We start from the raw sequence: 15,079 nt of genomic DNA on the forward strand, positions 1-15,079 counted from the left end.
TGGGCAATGAACGGGCTGACCAACTAGCCAAGGAAGCTTTGACAAACCAACACATCATGGAGATCCCTGCTGATCATGCATCTACAAAACATTCCTTTCGCACAATGACAAAACATTTTTGGCAACAACAATGGACCGATACTACCAGAACACAACTTCATGATATCAAACCAGACATTACACCTTGGCCATCAACGCATCGTAAAGACCGTCTGGAGGAGAAGGTGCTAGCCCGTTTACGAATCGGACACACTACACTCACACATAGTTACATATACTTAAGTCAACCCCGTCCTCACTGTCAGCCGTGCGATCATCCACTTTCGGTTAAACATATTGTTATTGAGTGCACAAAATATCAACAGCACCGCAAAGATATGCAGGCTTTCTGTCGTAACCAAAATATCGAGTTTTCTTTAAAAAACGTCCTTGGCGATGACCATCCTGAACTGCTTAACATTGTCTTTAACTTTCTCAGACTTGCCGGTTTCCTTCAAGCTTTGTAAATGTCAATAAACGTACACTTTTCTTCACATACATAATTACACCAATTTAAAATAACATCATCCAGGCGTGAAATGGTCTGAACAGGCCGAAACGCCTCAAACAAATAAATGAAATGAAAAATGGCGGAACTCATACTTACCTGGCTCAGGGGATACCGTGATCACGAAGGCGGTTCCCCCAGGGCGAGGCCCTTCCATTGCACTTCGGTTGGGTTGACCCCTGCGATTACCCCAAATGTGGGTAACTCGGGAGTACAATTTTTGTTAGCGGGGTAGGTTGCGTTCGCGCTCCAACCCTACTTACCCTCAAGTGAGACAATTCCGCTCGGGAGGAGCGAAAGCGCTCCGCACGAGTGGGGTGCGTTAAGCACATGGGAACCACACTTACCCTGTTTACGTGGGCAGCTGTGATTGGAATTGAGCCGGGACCCGTCCTCGATCCGAACTATCCGGCCCATGTATACACTCACGCGCCGTTCCGCTGATTCGAATTGTGCGCCGGAAGAAATCCCTTCCCGTGAGAGGATCATCCGTTCAGGAAGGGATTTCGTCCGAATTATCGGCCGTCAGCTGTCTAAACAAAAAAAAAGAAAAATGCCTGGCGCACGCAGTTCTGTTCATGGCCATTCCAGCTTTGTTTGGTGTTGCCGCTTTTCCACGGGTTTTTAGCTATTGCTCGAGACGGTCCAAGTCCAAGATGGTAAAGGAAAAGAGAAAGAAGGTGAAGTTGACACCATGCTGCTAAAACTACTCTTATTATTGAGGGCCTTGAGTGGCTAGCAGCACAGAAATGCTCACGTGATTTAGCCTTGCTAGGCGCTTGATCTATGCAGACAGCAGGCGTCGGCGGTGTTTCGTGTTATCTTTCCGCCTAAAGGTTAGGTTAATTTACATCTGGGGCAGGCTCCATGCTTCCAAAAGCCAGATGGAGGTAATATGGTCATGTTATATAGCTTTGACTTGTTCTCATTTTAACTTTTGGATTGCTCAAAATTCTTGCAGAGAATGCCTCCAAGTTTCTTTCATTAAGTTAATACCTAAAGGCCCCAGGAGTGTTTTTGCAGATGTTCCTTAAATTAGGATGCTGGTTGCTTGTTAGTTAAATTTGTGTGAGAAAGGTAGCTTAAAAATTGCTGCATGACATGACGGATGAACAAATATAGATCATTGCAGTCAGCTTGGAATGTGAACTTCTTTAATGGTAGGACCGAAATTGCCCAATGACGGGGTCAGAACAGCAAGAAAGCAAATGTGAACACTGGATGAAAATGGTTGTCATCATTACTCTGCTAAGTCCAAGTTTGTGTGTTCCATGTGCAGGAAAACAGTGCATAAACTAACACCTAGCACGATGGCACATGCTGCATGGAGAACACGTCTGTGTTGCATATCATCACCTGTTTTTGTACTGGTGATTAAATATGTCACCTTGGTGCTTTTTGTGATGGGTGTCTTTGCAGGCCATGAGGTAGGTACTTCAACTGTTCAACAATTCTTGCAGGGAGTACCAATAGTTTCTTTCATTAAGTGAATACATAAATGCCCCAGGATTGATTTTGCAGACATTCCTCCTGTGACTTGAACATTTGGTTGACCACCTATTGGCAGGAGGGATGTGCTGGATATTGGTGACTGGCTCGTCAAGGAAATATGAAGTTACATCACACGGGTAGAGCAAATGGCAAGGAAGCGGGGGCTGGAATATTTGTTTTTGATGCGATTAGGCTGTTTGTTGCTTGTCGGTTTAATGTGTGTGAGATAGGTAACTCAATAATTCCTGCATGATGCAAAGGATCACCGAATATAGGCAATAGATCATTGCAGTCAGTGCAGAATGTGAACTATTTTTAATGATGGGACCAAAATTGCCCAGTGATGGTTCCAAAATGTCAAGAAAGCAAATGTGAGCACTGGATGAAAATAGCTGTCATCAGTACTCTGTCAAATCCAGGTTTGTGCATTTCATGTGGAAGAAAACAGTGCATAAACTAAGTAAACCGAACATAATGCCACATGATGTGCAGAGAACATCTGTGGTGCACATCATTACCTGTTTTTGTACTGGTGAGTAAATATGTTACCTTGGTGCTTTCTTGTGACATGTATCTTTGCAGCCATGAGGTGGATAATTGAGCTGTTGTTATAATTAATCATTTGTTATGAATTTTGAGCCCAGATTGCTTTTGTCATGACAGCTCTGGGGCTGGTTCACATGTTATGATCTTTGGACTGTGCGAACACAGCTGTTTGTGCCACCTAGCCATCAGTCCATATCAGCCAATGCTGTTGACTGCAAAGATATCAAAGCAGTATTTCAACCCTAGTATGTCAAGAAAGCAAATAGCTGCATTCTGACTTGCCAGTCCATGCCAAGTCTAAATGGCAATGCTGCCCTCAGGTACCGACGATGCATTGGATGGGGAAAGACAACATAGTTACACAATTTTTGCCACTAACTATGTAGCATTCATGAGTCATTTCTGTAGCTTAGCTCACTGTTGCAGGCTGCTCATAAATGCATTAGTGTGGGAGTAGGTAATGTGTTTCTTGGGCTGCGCAAAGTAGATGACATGATGCTGGGTGGCATACTGATATGAGTGCGGTAAGTTTGTGAGTGTCATTGGCCAGTACAAGAAAATACTGATTTCCTGCTAGCCAAAGTTTCCCGCTAGTAAGAATTTACATATGACACTGCTTATGTGATAGATTTGGCAGTGCTGACTGCGCAACTCTTGTGTTTCAAGTGCTATGGCTTGTGCTGTGGCTATAAAGCCTATGAGTCCCGCACAGATCATTTTTCCAACGGAGTCCATCTTCCTCCTCGCCCTCAAAGCTGTCTCGCGCCCACCATAGCTCGTGACATTCGCCATCCATACGCAGAGTACCGGCTTTTTTCTTCTTGTTTTGTTCAGTTCGCCTCAAAAGCGCAGTTTTCGCCCATAATCCGTTCCTTGATTCGAACTATCGACCGTTAATTCGACGTAAAGCCGCTTTCGCCCATGTAAACGCCCCTCGCCGAGAGGGTTAACGTCGCATGATCCGTTCCGATCTTAGTTCGAATTATCCTCGGATGTAAACCGGGTAACTGGACATATTCAGATAAGGTTGTCCGACGGGCGGAGACGCTCTGTAACGTTGTTCGTGCCGTAAGGAGCGTACGATATAAAGCACGTTCACCTGTTCATCTGACACATAGAGAGTGCGGACAGTGGTGGTCCCATTTGTAAACGTAACACTGAGACAACCTAGACACACAAGCCCGCCATGGTGCCTCTCAGGATTTCAATATGCCAGCTGATTTGTTTTGTGGGACTCTTCGAGCATGAATACAGACCGCTGAAAATTTTGTGAGCCCAAACAGACGCCAAGTGACGCCTACATGCCTTGCCTTGCATCTGTCGCCTCCGAGCACCTCGCTGAAGCTTTACCAATACCGTTGTGATTGCCTCCTCACATGTGACGTGGCCACCGTACGGTGGCCGTAAGAAATTCGCGAATACTCATTTGAGTGTTCCCCTCCACGGAAATCTTTAGTAAAAGGCGAAAGATTTGTGCGTTTTGAAGGGAAACCAGAGATCCCGCCTGGCGCGTCAACTGGGAAACCGAGCATGTGTGCTGTGGATGCCTATCACTAGTTTATAGCGTGGCGCGACCGTTTCGTGTCCTTCTACCTAATGCTTGGACCGGTGCATACACGTGCGTGGTATGCGTTTGTACGCTCATGGATAGAAGTTTAGAACCACGCGCGGCTACTCTGGAAAATGTTGCAAAATCTTGAAGACTGGCAAAACAAGTTGTCAAGTTGATGTCGGTCACCTAGTGGCAGACACGAGAACTGAACGTTTGCAGCGATCATTTGTGTTTGGTGGTTTTGACTTGTATGACGGCTTGTTGCGCCGCGACGAAATGGTGCTGCCCCGTCTCCCGGCAGCCTCAAGCCTGCGTTCAAGGTCAAACGGCCGTCCGCACGTGTGATGGGCCGCAGTGTTTCATTGTTGCCGACCGGTTGTGGCATCTCGCACCGACCTGTGGACAAAGGCGGGTCGGAAGTCGGAGCGACCCGGGAGTGGTTTTACATGCCGACTTGTGTTCGACTCGAGTTGATTCATTGTTCGGCTCATCACTCAATCGTCTTTGAGTGAGGCGTGAGCTGAGTGCACTCGTCGGGAAAAGTTCTGCTTTGAGTGGTGAGCTGAATTACATTGCCTGCAAATTTCATACGCTGAATCGTGAGCCAATCATTTCTGACAAAGTTGTGTTACGCCGTTTAGTCATGGCGTGCCAATGCTGTCGTGTCATCATATGACTCAAATGAGAACGGTCACATGAGGAAACAGCAGGTTCCTGACAAACCAACAAACCATTTGAGAGTGTTGAGGCGAACAGCGTGCAGTTGCAGTATGCGTTGGTTGCGCAGTTTTTCATCCGCTTTTTTGCAAACTCATTACAAGCGCGTGGGTTGGCGGCCGTCTGTGGTAGGTGGATGGGCGTGCGGTTTTAATTGACTGTTTGTTGCATCCGTGGCAATTATTGCGAGCCGTGGTCAATGCTAGGTACGTCATGTCCATGTTCGAGTTGGTCTGCGTAGGACATAGGAAGTGGGAGCTTTGCTGATCTATAGACCGGTACGATTCTGGTACTCGTTTCTCATTCCCCAGTGTTGCTGAAAGGCGATACCATTCAACATTCACCCACTTTATTTTTCACATTTCCATACATGGTTTATCATATGCCTAGGTGGCAACACAGGCTGCTTGCCACTGGGCATCTTAGTCTGGTGGGTGCAGGATTTGTGCTCTTGCAGATGTCAATACATGGCTCCTAACCGAAGCAGCAAGTCTCAAGGTGTTGCACCTTCTGGTTTGATTTTGTCCTGACACAAAGAGGGAAAAATGAGTTTTTCTAACAGCTGTTCTTGTTGCATCATGATGTAGTACCTAGTCGCAATCCTGGGGTACAAAATCTCCTGGTATACATTATGCCAGCAAACGTTAAGTTTTCCGACACTGGTTGTGCTTATCCTTGCTGGCTCGCTGCTGTTTACGCGTGTCCAATTCCAATTTAAAAGAGATTGACAGCGTCCAGACTCGTTTGAACAGCCGCTTCTGAGAAAAACAAGCACTCCTTTGTCCCTCGTGAATGATTCCACCTATGTGCTAACGTTTTGCCTACCTTATCGGCACATTGCTCCCGAAGTCCTTGCTCAAAATCGTTAGGGGCGCCTTTCTCATCAATTCTTTGGCACGCTACACCACAGTTGCGCTCTAGGCAATGTTAGCCGGAGGCCAAGGGAGGAAGCCTGTCAACACTTGTTAGGTGTTGGTATTTGTTTCTTCTAATAGGAATACACAGGACACAAAAACTTTCTGCAAAGAAGACAGCAGCCTTATTCTGATTAATATTCGCAAGTTGCGTGGGTATATCTCTTGGCCGGTGTTGTGTTTTGTTTGAATTGGTGCACTCCGTTTGTCTGCATGTTTTTGCATGTTTGGAGTAGCATTGCATTCCGTATCCTTACCCCAGAATTGACATCTGGTTTTCACAATTGGGGAAGCTGTACTTCAATACAGGCATAGCTGCCCCATTTAATAAACCACGGTCATGAAACAACACGGATGGGCAGGTATGTTTGGTATTATAGCTTGAAAGCATTACAGCAGAGTATCATTGTTTAAACATAAGATGTTTAAATGATATAAGCTGAAAAGTGATACATTGTGCGATACAGCCTTTTTCCAAACAGCTGAAGTTAAATGTTCTTGTCACCAGGTCATAAAGTATGTAGACAACCATCAATTTGGAACACATGACCACTGACCCAAACTCTGTTCCTGCAACCGCTGTGACACCCTGTCATCAAATACCAGCTTTGCACCCATCATACCGGATATATGTGTGCACCAGTAATGTGACATGTTGACAAGAAAGGACATGCAACATCTGAGTGTGGCATAAGCGGGCATGAAATGCATAGTAATTATGTTGATAAGTCATGGAGTTCGTTTGGTAATGAACCTACACTCATTCGTACATGACACCTTGAAATATTAGATCCTTTTATCCGAAATTGGTGGCAACCTTGAACCGAGTTCAGCGTTTTACGAAGCACATGAGGTGGAAATGTCGCCGCGAATGTCGCTGGTACACCAGGTATGTTCAGTGCATCATTTTCCCATTTGGAATTACACAAGGGATCTTCGAATGCGTACAGCTTTTACCGCCAGTGTTAGCCTTATCCGCACGAGACTGTAGCAACCAAAACAACGGCCATGCATGTGGCGCACAGTTACTCGCCACATGTAAGCCGGTGCATTCGTCATTCCCTCCTCACTGATTGATTTAGCTGTCAGGAATGTATTTGTTCACGCATGACCATCGGTTGGATTGATAACAAAAAATAAATTGAAGCTGTTGCAAAACCCAAATGCATATTACACAACCAAAATGAACCATAGATAGTTGCCAAATTCCCTTAGGCGTGTATTTAGAAATAAAAGCAAGCAAGAGTATGTGAGGGTGGGTTGTTATGCCAGTCAGGTTTTTATAACAATGTTTTTGCGACTTGCCACGGTACGCGACCATAATGCTCATCTGTTCATATCCACCATTTTCCTTTCTTCATACATTCTGGATGCATGCCACTGAGATACATTAAACTCCGATGCATATCATGTCACACGTCTAACTATTGTAAAAACGCTTTGACAAAATTCGCTGAAGTAACATCAAAGGGAAGAAACAACCCACGCTGCCATCTCGTGGCAATCGCAACACCTTAAAGGGAGTATCCCCCTTTGTGTACTTTTCACTTATTGTTACATCATCCGCGTCCGATTTGATCAGTAATACTAACTTCTCAAGACTTCTAAACAGCTCAGAACTTCGATTTGAAGTAATCGGCCCTGCGCGAGAAATCTCATTTGACTCCCTGCTCACCACTATGAAAGTAGTACACTCCATTAACTCTGCTTTTTCACTGAAATACGTTTTTACACCTAGGAGCCACACTCGACCACCGTATTCGTATGCTTAAAGTTCGTTGGGGGTGTCACGTTCCAAAAACTGGTCGCTATGTTACCGTGAACTCATGCAGGAGTCGGTTTTCTGCGTTGCCGCCGACGCGAGAGTCACTTTCGGGTGGCCGAATGCTACAACGACCACCAAGTGGGGTGTCACGTAATTGACACCCTGTGGGGGGGGGGGGGAGTCGCGAACCTCCAAGCTATCAATTGCAGACTCCCATAAGTTTTCCTTTGACCCCACAGCATCCGGGAACTTTCGAAAAGCGGAGGCTGACCACCCGACATTGATAATCACGCTTTCATAAGGGGCTTGACGCCCTCACTAGGAGTTGCCTGGCACATGCCCAGACATCCCTGTCGCCATTACGCTTCTCTCTTTGCCATTCATGCTTTAGTGAGCAGCTCTGGGAGCTCAAGACATCACTGGGTAAGAACATTTACCTGTTCATTCTTGACTGTACTATGCAAAGCTTGTGGAATGATGAATATCCAGAATGCACTGGCATGTGCTTTAGCGCTGCGGTATGGAATGCTGTCTAGTCTGGGCGTAATCACTACACCATTGACCGCTTTCGTGTGGGACTGGTGTGCAGATTTGTTCATATTGGCCCATCCAACCATGTCATTCCCAATGTTTTATTCCAAGATGCCGACCAATTATGCACTGTTACCTTAATCATTGTTCACAATTCTTTAAAACATGATGAGGGAATTGCACAGTGATGCAGCTAAGGAGGGGGAGGGGGGGGGGAGCAGTTCCTTCCCCGAGGCCCACATTCTTGCGATATAGACCGATTCAGATAGAAACTATTAAGGCTCTGCCCAAGCTATCAATGTGTAGCTGCATCCTCCCCACGCTATGCCCCTTTGACAATCCTGGTTGTACCACCTGTGATTGTGCTTGGCGCAGGACAGCTTTAATGAGTAGACAACAGGCAATAATTATCAGTGCTTCAGAAAACAGTGCTTCAATTTAGGGAAGGTACCCACCACACTTTGGCCATTTTATAGAAATTCCCACCTTGGCTTAGGACCCAAGTGTTGGATTGTGTCAGAAACCACCACGATGTCAATTGGAGTAACACATGTTATTGTGAGATGGCATATTCAGGCAGTTTGTCACCAATTTTTGATCCCCAGACATGTTTACATTGCTCATTGGATTAAATGATACATATTTACACAAGTTATCACATCTGTCCTTTAAGAGTCAATTGACTCCTGATTTACAAGGTTGAGATATGTGCATAATTAACCGTGGCACGACTGCCTAAGACATCTTGAATTGCATTTACGTCTATGTCTTACACATAGGTTAGTATTTTAATTATGTATGCAATATTTTTGTGATACATCATTTACATGCGACCGTAAAGCTTACATTAAATTAGGTACCCGTGGAAAGTGATACCTTAATGTTGATAACTAAAAATATAACAGCTTCACTATACTTCGCTATATGTATGCATATATATATATATATATATATATATATATATATATATATATATATATATATATATATATGTATAATACAAATATAATAGCTTCTCTGCACCCATTATTCATTGAGAGTTAAACGAAGCCATGTGGCCCACCTCTCCATCCTTGTCATAATCAGATTCTGAATACAAGATGATGAGATGTCCCTAAGAGCTCCTGTCGTGTAGATATGCATGTTGTCTGTTATTTAAATATCAGTTAATGAACACTTTCATATTGCGGCAAAAGGTAACAATAAAGGCCATGACCACATCTACCCAGTGTTGGAAAACTTGACGTTTGCTGGTATAATGTATACCAAGAGATTTTGTACTCCAGGATTGCGACTAGGTAAAATGAAATATTTTGTACTCCATCATGATGCAACAAGAACAGCTGTTAGAAAAACTCATTTTTCCCTCTTTGTTTCAGAACAAAATCAAACCAGAAGGTGCAACACCTTGAGACTTGCTGCTTCAGTTAGGAGCCATGTATTGATATCTGCAAGAGCACAAATCTTGTACCCACCAGACTAAGTGCCCAGTAGCAAGCAGCCTGTGTTGCCACCTAGGCATATGATAAACCATGTATGGAAATGTGGAAAATAAAGTGTGTGAGTGTTGAATGGTATTGCCTTTCAACGATACTGGGGAATGAGAAACGAGTACCAGAATCGTACCGGTCTATAGATTAGCAAAGCTATCACTTCCTATGTCCTACGCAGACCAACTCGAACATGGACATAACTTAACCTAGCATTGACCACAGCTCGCAATAATCGCCACGGATGCAACGAACAGTCATTTAAAACCGTACGCCCAACCACCTACCACAGACGGCCGCCAACCCACGCGCCACGCGCTTGTAATGAGTTTGCATAAAAGCAGATGAAAAACTGTGCAACCAATGCATACTGCAGCTGCACGTTGTTCACATCAACACTCTCAAATGGTTTGTCAGGAACCTGCTGTTTCCTCATGTGACCGCTTTCATTTGAGTCATATCATGACACGACAACATCGACACGCCATGACCAAACGGCGTAACACAACTTTGTCAGAAATGATTGGCTCACGATTCAGCGTATGAAATTTGCAGGCAATGTAATTCAACTCACCACTCAAGCAGAACTTTTCCCGACGAGTGCACTCAGCTCACGCCTCACTCAAAGACGATTGACTGATGAGCCGAACAATGAATCAACTCGAGTCGAAATTAAGTCTGCATGGCAAACGACTTCCGGGTCGCTCCGACCTCCGACCCGTCTTTGTCCACAAGTCGGTGCGAGATGCCACAACCGGTCGGCAGCAATGAAACACTGCGTCCCATCACGCGTGCAGAAGGCCGTTTGACCTTGAACGCAGGCTTGAGGCTGCCGGGAGACAGGGCAGCACCGTTTCGTCGCGGCGCAACAAGCCGTCATACAAGCCAAAACCACCAAACACAAATGATCGCAGCAAACGTTCAGTTCTCGTGTCTGCCACTAGGTGACCGACATCAACTTGACAACTTGTTTTGCCAGTCTTCAAGATTTTGCGACATTTTCCAGAGTAGCCGTGCGTGGCACTTAACTTCTATTCATGGGCGTAGAAACGGATTCCACGCACATGTATACACCGGTCCAAGCATTAGGTAGAAGGACACGAAACGGTCGCGCCACGCTATAAACTAGTGATAGGCATCCACAGCACACATGCTCGGTTTCCCAGTTGACGCGCCATGCGAGATCTCTGGTTTCCCTTCAAAACGCACAAATCTTTCGCCTTTTACTAAAGATTTCCGTGGAGGGGAACACTCAAATGAGTATTCGCGAATTTCTTACGGCCACCGTACGGTGGCCACGTCACATGTGAGGAGGCAATGACAACGGTATTGGTAAAGCTCCAGCGAGGTGCTCGGAGGCGACAGATGCAAGACAAGGCACGTGGGCACCACTAGGCGTCAGTTGGGGTTCACAAAATTTTCAACGGTCTGTACTCATGCTCGAAAAGAGTCCCGCAAAAACAAATCAGCTGGAATATTCAAACCCTGAGATGGCTTAGGTGTCTAAGTTGTCTCAGTGTTGTTTGTTTAGAAATGGGACCACACTGTCTACTCTATGTGTCAGGTGAACGTGCTTTATACCGTACGCTCTTTACGGCACGAACAACGTTACAGAGCGTCTCCGCCCGTCGGACAACCTTATCTGAACGCGTCCATCGTGATTCCCGTGTGCTCAACGCACTCCACTCGTGCGGAGCGCTTTCGCTCTTCCCGCGCTGACTTGCCTCACTTGAGTGTAAATAGGGTTGGAGCGCGAACGCAACCTACCCCGCTAACAAAAATTGTACTCCCGAGTTACCCACATTTGGGGTAATCGCAGGGGTCAACCCAACCGAAGTGCAATGGAAGGGCCTCGCCCTGGGGGAACCGCCTTTGTGATCACGGTATCCCCTGAGCCAGGTAAGTATGAGTTCCGCCTTTCATTTCATTTCATTTATTTGTTTGAGGCGTTTCGGCCTGTTCAGACCATTTCACGCCTGGATGACGTTATTTTAAATTGGTGTAATTATGTATGTGAAGAAAAGTGTACGTTTATTGACATTTACAAAGCTTGAAGCAAACCGGCAAGTCTGAGAAAGTTAAAGACAATGTTAAGCAGTTCAGGATGGTCATCGCCAAGGACGTTTTTTAAAGAAAACTCGATATTTTGGTTACGACAGAAAGCCTGCATATCTTTGCGGTGCTGCTGATATTTTGTGCACTCAATAACAATATGTTTGACCGAAAGTGGATGATCGCACGGCTGACAGTGAGGACGAGGTTGACTTAAGTATATGTAACTATGTGTGAGTGTAGTGTGTCCGATTCGTAAACGGGCTAGCACCTTCTCCTCCAGACGGTCTTTACGATGCGTTGATGGCCAAGGTGTAATGTCTGGTTTGATATCATGAAGTTGTGTTCTGGTAGTATCGGTCCATTGTTGTTGCCAAAATTGTTTTGTCATTGTGCGAATGGAATGCTTTGTAGATGCATGATCAGCAGGGATCTCCATGATGTGTTGGTTTGTCAAAGCTTCCTTGGCTAGTTGGTCAGCCCGTTCATTGCCCATGATGCCTGTATGTCCTGGAATCCATAGAAATTTGATATTCATATCCTGTGTATGTAATATATGATAGAGATTGACGATTTTAACAAGGAGGTGGTGTGTGAAGTCTGGGTCAATAAGAGATTGCACAGCTGTCTTTGAATCCGAACAAATCACTATTGTCTTCGTTTTGTGGGTGTGTTGTTGAATGTGTTGCAATGCAAGGAAAAGAGCAAATAATTCAGCCAAATATACTGAGGTGCCATCCGGTAACCGACAGTTTTTATGGCAATGTTCAGTGCAAATAACTGCACATCCGGTGTGGTTATTGGCCTTGGAGCCATCGGTGTAAATAAAGCTGCTATTTTGATTGTTGAAAATTAGACGATTAAATGTTTGTTGAACATAACTTGTTGTGAAAATGCGTTTGGGATCATCAAAAAGAAGCATAACTTTCCGAGGGGTTAACTGCCATGGTGGTACTATTAAAACAGGTGGCATGGAAGAAGGCGGTAAAGTAAACTGAAGATTGGTACAGTAGATAGTGGTTCGAGATGCTATTGTAAGTCCTGAGCGACGTTCTGCCGGTCCTACGTAGTTATGGTGAATGTGAGGTAAGACATGTATGGATTTAAATGCTGGGTGACTGGGATTTTGTCGCACTTTTGTGATGCATCTCAATGTGTGTTCCATTCGTCGGAGGGCAAGAGGCATAACATGCGCGTCCACTTCAAGCGCTGAAATCGGGGAAGTACGCAGAGCTCCTTGGGCAACTCGCAAAAACATATTTTGTATGGTGGATAGTGGTTTGAGAGTGTGTTGGCTGCCTCCTGCATATACCACGGAGCCATATTCAATGATGGGAAGAACTAAGGATTTGTATAGACGTAATAACGATTGGCGGTCGGCACCGTATGTTGACCCGGAAATGCATCTAAATAAATTTAGTCTTTTTAGGCATTTGGAGCGAACATGCTCCACGTGCTGTCGCATCGATAATCTGGGGTCAAGTACGATGCCAAGAAATTTGAAAGACGAAACGAAAGGAATGTGGTGTCCATCTAGTCGAAGCCGAAAATTGGGAGTACCACGCATATTTTTGCCGAAAATCATAACTGCAGATTTGGGAGCGGAGAAGCGGAACCCGTATCGCTCTGACCACTGCTGCACCTTGTTTAGGGCGACTTGGAGCCGTGGCAGCGAATGGTCATATTCAGTGTCTGAGCACCAGATGGCGCTATCATCCGCAAAAAGTGAAGAGGAAATGCCCGATGGTAATGAGTCAAATAAATCGTTTATCATAAAATTGAAAAGAATCGGTGAGATACAGCTCCCTTGTGGAAGGCCGTTCTCTAGATGGTGAGTGTCGGAAACGGCGGATCTGCATCTCACACGAAATGGTCTGATGCCGGAAAGAAACCCAATAAGATAATGTGCCAAATGGCCTTTAAACCCTAACTGATGGAGCTTGAAAATTAGTGCAGGTTTAAAGACCATGTCGTAGGCTCGGCTAATATCCAGGAATACAGCAGTTGTGTTGTGTCGATGTTTATAGGAACGTCTGATGTCAGTTTCAAGTCTGATGACATTGTCTATTGTGCTACGATTGTGTCGGAAACCACATTGATTTTTTGTAAGCAGGCAGTCTCGTTCTACAATCCAAGAGATTCGCTTCACCACCATCCGCTCAAAAAGTTTTCCTAGACAGCTGGTAAGTGCAATGGGACGATAATTTGATGGATCTTTGGTGTCTTTTCCTGGCTTTGCAAGTGGAATAATGATGGTGTCTTTCCAGGCGTCAGGAAAGACATGGGTTGACCACAAATCGTTAAAAACTGCCAATATAAAACGAAGCATATCTTCTGAAAGATTACGAAAAAAAGAATAGTGTAACTGATCATGACCAACTGAGGTGTTGCCGGCGGATTTTATAGCCTTTTGTAGTTCCAGAAATGAAAATGGTAAATTATAGTCTTCGGTGTTATCGGAAACAAAACAATCAGTATGTAAACGAAAACGGGCTAGCGCAGTTTCCACAAATCCTGGTCGGTAATTTCCGGATGAGCTACACTGAGAAAGACTTTCAGCAAGAGCATTGGTGATAAGAGGTGTTGCCGAAATGATTTGGTTATTAATGCGTAAAGTGGGCAATGAAATAGAGGTGCGTTTTCCGGAAAGTGCCCGAACCAGTCCCCATAGCTGGCTTAGGGGAGTAGCAGCAGTGAACTGCTGGATGTATGCTTGCCAAGAATGACGTTTGGCACTCCTTATAATTCGTCTGGTTCGAGCACGCTCATAATTTCGGGCAAGAAGATGAGGTATATCATGGTGGCGACGAAAGCAGCGGAAAGCACGTTTCCGACGCGCAATAGCGTTCTTAACTTCGGTCGTCCACCATGGTACTGGGATGCGGCGTGATGGCGTTTTAGTTAGTGGAATTGTCGCGGTTGCTGCAGCATGAATAATATGTGTAATAAGGCCAACACCCTGCTCTGGTGATTCATAACAGTCACGGTTCACATAACAAAGTTCTTGAAATTTGGCCCAGTCTGCTTTTCGTAAATTCCAGCGGGGTATGGATCGCAAAACTTCGTCAGCGGTTGCGTCAAAAGTGGTGTAAAGTTTAATTGGAAAATGGTCGCTGTCGTGTATATCTCCCTCAACAGTCCAATCAAAGTACGTTGCTATTGAGGGAGAGCACAGCGACAGGTCGATGGCTGTTTCTGTACCAGTGGGTAAGTGGTGATAAGTATTACTGCCTTTGTTTAACAGGACTAAGTTGTGTGTATCAATAAAATCTTCAACCAAATGTCCTCGGCGATTAACGGCTTGGGTGCCGTTACTCCAAGCTGGACTGTGAGCGTTGAGATCGCCGAGGATGAGAAAAGGGTTTTGAAATTGAGCAACGAGTTGGTCAAGTTGCCGTAAGAGCTCCGTATTATTATAATTTGGTGTAATGTATATTGAGCATATATCGATGGTACGGGCCATGCAGTCGAACT

General features: G+C 45.1%; 4 non-coding genes across 4 annotated transcripts; 2 read left to right on the forward strand and 2 right to left on the reverse strand.

Annotated features, from left to right (window-relative positions):
- Positions 1-638: 638 nt before the first annotated feature.
- LOC119108853 (U1 spliceosomal RNA) lies at positions 639-805 on the forward strand. The gene has a single exon (XR_005095363.1). It is a non-coding gene; the product is annotated as a U1 spliceosomal RNA (small nuclear RNA).
- Positions 806-3,969: 3,164 nt separating this feature from the next.
- LOC119108855 (U5 spliceosomal RNA) lies at positions 3,970-4,083 on the reverse strand. The gene has a single exon (XR_005095365.1). It is a non-coding gene; the product is annotated as a U5 spliceosomal RNA (small nuclear RNA).
- A 6,653-nt stretch (positions 4,084-10,736) lies between these two features.
- Positions 10,737-10,850, forward strand: LOC119108856 (U5 spliceosomal RNA). The gene has a single exon (XR_005095366.1). It is a non-coding gene; the product is annotated as a U5 spliceosomal RNA (small nuclear RNA).
- A 443-nt stretch (positions 10,851-11,293) lies between these two features.
- Positions 11,294-11,460, reverse strand: LOC119108854 (U1 spliceosomal RNA). The gene has a single exon (XR_005095364.1). It is a non-coding gene; the product is annotated as a U1 spliceosomal RNA (small nuclear RNA).
- Positions 11,461-15,079: the final 3,619 nt, after the last annotated feature.

This window comes from Pollicipes pollicipes, unplaced genomic scaffold (genome assembly GCF_011947565.3).
Source record: "Pollicipes pollicipes isolate AB1234 unplaced genomic scaffold, Ppol_2.1 Scaffold_6881;HRSCAF=8151_pilon_pilon_pilon, whole genome shotgun sequence".
Lineage (NCBI taxonomy): Eukaryota > Metazoa > Arthropoda > Thecostraca > Pollicipedomorpha > Pollicipedidae > Pollicipes > Pollicipes pollicipes.